Raw genomic sequence first — 5,568 nt, 5'->3', positions numbered from 1 at the left:
GCTTCCTCAAAATAATTCTGGGCAAACGCTCAACCTTTTCACCACCAAATAACCTGCAGAACCTAAATTATTTAGTTTGAGCATCAACCCTTTCTCCCCCAAGCAGTCAGAGGTAGCGGATGTTATATTTTTCTCATGAAGTTCCCCAGAGTATTTCTTTCAATTTTTCCAACCAGTGGGCCCCTCGGAAGTAACTCTTGGCAAGCATGGCTTTGATCTTTTTTATGAATGTTTTTCAAAAGTAAGCAGGGAATTGTATATCGTTCATTCCTCCAAGTGCCACCTGTATATTAGAAGTGGGCAGGCAGGCTCTTGTCTTTACCTCGCCCATAATCAATACTGCAATGACAAACAGAAATAAACACAATTCACAGGCAAAATTTTGAACACCATTCCTAAAATAGCTTTTCTTGGTATACCTCATGTACATCTGTCTTAAAATATTAATTTAAATATTTCAAGTACGAGATAATGCCATTCAAGTTTAATTTGGCATTTGGTCGTAAAATACTGGCAACTGTGTAATTAAGAATTGTCAGGAAAAAATCCATAGCATGATGGCACTCCTTAAGAGTTTTTCTGAGGATAAATGGAAATGAAATAGGAATCTAGGTAAGATGTACTTAGGGAAAGGTAGCTTGCGATTTCTCGACCTCCGTTGGGTTAGATATTATCCTAAGAAGTTTCTAGAAACTCCACACTACTGCTCTAATTAAAATGGAAAGTTTGGATTGTTAGTTTATTAACGAGTAAGGGTTAGTAGTCTCCGATACTCTTAAATGCCAAGTGGTGATTATCAAGCATATGTTGGTTTTACAGTTCTTTTTTTCCAAAATGATGTTAAATTTTATTATTTTTAGTGCTCCATTGTGGAAGTCCAGCCAGATGTTTAAAATTCGTAGCTTGTTTAGAAGACAATGATTTTAAAGATATCGGGAGTTTAAAGGTGGTTTTCAATATTTTGTTCCGAAATGGGTTTTTGTTTAATGCTTAGTTAATTTATTTAAGTGTCATTATTAAAGTCTAGATATTTAAAATTCACAGCCTACTAAAAAGTGTTAGGATTTAGATTTTTGTGGGCGATTAGTAGTTTATTCAGCATATAACCTTTATATAAGTTTTCATTAGTTCCGTGTATAGGAAAATTTATCATGTAACGGAAATCTAAATGATCTAAGGGTGTAAAATATTGGCTAAGGCGTTCCTTTGTCCAATATTCGATTGTTTTACCCGACTCAATCACTTACATGGGGGTGAATATGCTGCAGGACTCATTGGCATTTGCGTTATCTTGTCTGCTTTTGAGAGGGCGTTTTGGACCTAAAGTAATGCATTAGAGAATGCATATAAGGATCTTTGGTTGTGGATATTTCCCCTAATTCATAAAAAGTTTTCTTGCCTTGTTCACGGGTTTCTGTACAAAGACAACGGTGTTAAAGTATATGCTATTAATTTGAAAGTGCGTCGTTTTTAAATAGTATTGATTCCATGGCTAATATTTTTTCATAAAGGACCAAAAGTCTACTTTTGGTTCTTGTAAGACAATGGCATTGAAATCGCGAGAAAAATCTCTTAATTTGATATGTTCACTTTCATGTGCCAATGACTACGTTATTTATAGCCATAATACAAAGCACAAACTATATTGAAAAAGTACTCTTGAGCTATGACTATATCTAGCGTAGTTCCAATTTTCACAAGTTATACTTTTTAGAATACCATAGAAAATGTACCTCTGAGCATATGGTATAGAATACCATAGAAAATGTACCTCTGAGCATAAGGCTAAGTGATAGAGAATGGGTACATAAAGTAGAAAACAAAGAAAATGGGTATATTCTGGGTTATTCGAGAAATCAGTACTATAAACTCCTCAATTAGGAAACGCCACGGATTTTGATTCCTTTGCTGGAATGACAGTACCTACTCAATTGCTTTCTGCTGAGAACTCTCACTCTGCCTCCTCCAGCGCATTGCAATGTGGCTTTAAGGGGGTGCAAAATAAACGTAGGAATAAAACACTATTCTCCACTCATATTGCCTCGTTTATAATTTAGTTAAAACACCTTCAGTAGACAATAGCCAGTTTCATGACTAGCAAATTTCTATAATTTTCCTTTCCAAGAGCATTTTCATCTGGATGTTACGATTTCTGGCATTAGCAATGTGAGTAATAGGACTTCAAATTTCAGCATGTAAATTTTCGACCTCTTCGGAGAATGTCTTTTAGTGTATTAATACATCCAATAGTTTTATATAAATCTACTGTAAAACATGTTCAGATAACTAGCACATTGACTAACTGCAGGATTTAAAGAAATTAACTTTAACACATGGTATATATTAAAACCGAGGTATAAAGGCAATTATGCAGGTAATTAAAGCAACCGTTTCCAGGTATTTACATGAAAATTACGTCAGTTGCCAAAACATTTTGGTCTAATGGATAAGTTGGAAAGCAATTGACATAAAGTGAACCTTCAAATATCATATCCACATTTCTGGCTGAGAAGTCGCTCCAATTGTGATTTGTGAGTACTTATGCTAAAAACCGATTCGTTAAGCTAGCTGGGTTTTCAGATTGGCAAAGACCCAGAGCACTGATTCCAAGTTTACTCTAATCAAGTTAGAGAATAAAGTACTACTATCACTAAATGTTCATACACTTCCTCATTTATATCAAGGTATTTTTTGGCTGACTCAGGCTTTATCCACTTAATTACCTCCCAAAACTTACTATCACTTTTTTCTCAAGTCATGAAGCCTTCGTCGAGGCAACTCCCGTCCTAATTTTGAGCCACTATTTTCGAAATCAAAACACCTCAAGGTCCCTCTTAAAATTATTTTTATTTTCTGTTAGTTTGAATACCCGAAACTAACCCACAACCTGCCACCATTTCCATCAGAAAAAATTCACATTTTATGGCATTTACCTTAATGTCCTCTATCCGAGGGGCTTTCTGCTGAGCCCTGCAGTATCTTTCTACTATCTAATTAAAGTTATTCTACATTCAAGAACATTAAAGACTTTTTAGTCTCTCCCCTCTTCCAGATTTAACTGTCATCCACCATGGTTTCTGCTATACCCGAACATGGGTCGGGCCAAGTCTACAGTATGACAGCAACCCTTCTAGTTACTTTTTTCCCCTCATTGTAAATTTCCCAACCATGGCAACTTTCCTTTGAAACGTTAAAATGCAAAACTCGCCAGCACTTGTGTCAGCAACTTTCCAGGACTAGTAATCATAAATTTATAGAACTTTATTAAAAGCACAAAAAAAAAAATTCGCCCGATGTTTCAAAAATTTACCCGATCTTTGAAGTCTTAACTAGTACACAAACTATTGAAAGTAGTTTGCAATTTCCAATGCTAGCTAAATATCAACAAAACACCAAAATTTCATATTTCCACTTGCATGCTTAATTTTAACTGCTCATTTTTATCAGATTGTAGTTACCAGTACAACTATTTGATGGATAAGATCTTATTTGGGTGCTTTGTAAAATATATTAACACTAGCACCAGCACATTTAATCTGCATCTACCCACCACCTGTTTCTTTTTATATATTTAAGTGGGATATAGTATTTGACAGAAATTTCGTAAAGCTGACAAAACTATGATGAACAAATTCAACATTTTTCGCGAAAATTCAAAGAAATAATTCCTAAGAATATCTATTACACTTTAGTTTACTATGAGGAACTGGGGATTTAATGCACACTTTACCAACTACATTGGGAAAGGAAAATCGAGTGAAAAGCATCGAATGTATCCTAACATTTACTAGGTAAAAACAAGTGACTAAAATGTAAAACTATTTAACGACAGGGTGAATGTCCATAGTTGCTGTAACTACTGCACTGCAATTTTGACAATAATGGAGACAAGTGAACTATGAAATGGTATCTGGAAGAACCTTTACAAGATTTTACTAACACAAAACTTAGGTACTTCCATAAGCCTAAAAATACAAAGGTAAATGACTTTGGTTTCTCTTCTATAAGCATTTTGATGGAAAATGAACGAAATTAGCAAATCAAAGCAGAAGCAGCCAGGGAAGATTTTCGAGAGAAATTTACAAGAAATTAATATTGCAAACACAGAAGGTGGACTTACAAATTGATTTGAACTTTTCTACAACATTGCAATTATCGAAAAATGCCTAGCATCCCAGGAAGTGAAGGCCTCTGACAGCACAATGTTAAAGTAGATGAAAATAGAAAAAGATTGCACTATTCTACTTATAGCCAATGTAATTCTTAAATTTTTTACTTCCTAGAGATAAAGAAAATGACAAATTAAAATGCTTTATCATTCCTACATATTCAAACCTTATTGAAACCCATTTAATAAGTAAGCATTTCCTTTTAACACATTTCTGTTCAAGTGAATTTACGGACTAACCTTAAGGCTACTCCATATTGACGAGCTCTTGCCTTGTTCAGGCAAATCTTTCAATACATCTAACAAACAGCTTTACCTCACTCCATGAATGAAACTATTTGTCAACTCCACTCCCAAATATTGTTACTAAAATATATATAGTTTAACTAAAGATATATAGTACAAGTCAAGGGTCTCTTAAACCACAAAAGTTAAAGATTTAAAACGTTCTACAGTGCAGATTATTACACAGTTGAGAATGGTTTCCTCACTTTTACAGGATTTCAGATCAACGACAAGCCACCTTAAAGTTTTACAATACTAAATTCTCCAGGTATCTCAAGAATCTGGCGGTCTTGCACAGATTCTAATCAATAGCAATTAAATTACTGTGCACAATTCTTCTCAATTTGCTCAAGGAAACACAAGAACAGCTACAGTACGAAAGTAAAAAGCAATACAGTGTCGACAGAAATTATGGAAAGAAAATTTTGTAACTCCCTTTACAAATCAAAGTAATATTGGTGCACATTGATTTAAAGCATTACAAAGATTGTCCTTATCCTTTCCTATGTAGTTAAATGTAGTTACCTATTTTTCGACCTTAATGCAATTTATCAACTCAAGAACCATACCCATGTTCATTACATATCTAAGAAAACGTCTTCCAAGTGGAGACTTAACCTTTACTCTGGAAGAACTATTAAAAAAAATTGCCATTAAAATCCTATGCTCATTGTCTTCTGATGTATATCTAAGTTCAAGGTAACTTTTTGACCAGTTTCCCAAGCATGAGTGTCGAACAAAAATCGAGGTATCAGTTTTAAGGAAAATGTCCATTACACCAAATAGCTTCCATATTTTCACATTCGCAAGGAGAATGAATTGCTAAAGAACCTTTAAGAAACTTACATCCTGCCTTATTTTCAGAGTAATTTAAGATAGGGTTTTGTGAATAAACCACCTTTAGTGTCATGTACCTAAGATAAGCAGTCTCCCATAAATTTCTCTCTATTGATGTCCACAAATGCCCTCCTGCTGATATCCACAAATGCCCTCCTGCTGATATCCAGTGAAATTCACAAATTCCCTTCCAGTGAAATTCCACAAATTTATAGTCACAATCTAGCCCTGCATGTAAATTCTATTCAGCTCGCAGTTTTCCTTTCCATAATTTCTGC

The sequence above is a fragment of the Macrobrachium nipponense genome, chromosome 18 (genome assembly GCF_015104395.2).
Source record: "Macrobrachium nipponense isolate FS-2020 chromosome 18, ASM1510439v2, whole genome shotgun sequence".
NCBI classification, from domain to species: Eukaryota; Metazoa; Arthropoda; class Malacostraca; order Decapoda; family Palaemonidae; genus Macrobrachium; species Macrobrachium nipponense.
This window is presented reverse-complemented; position numbering follows the sequence as displayed.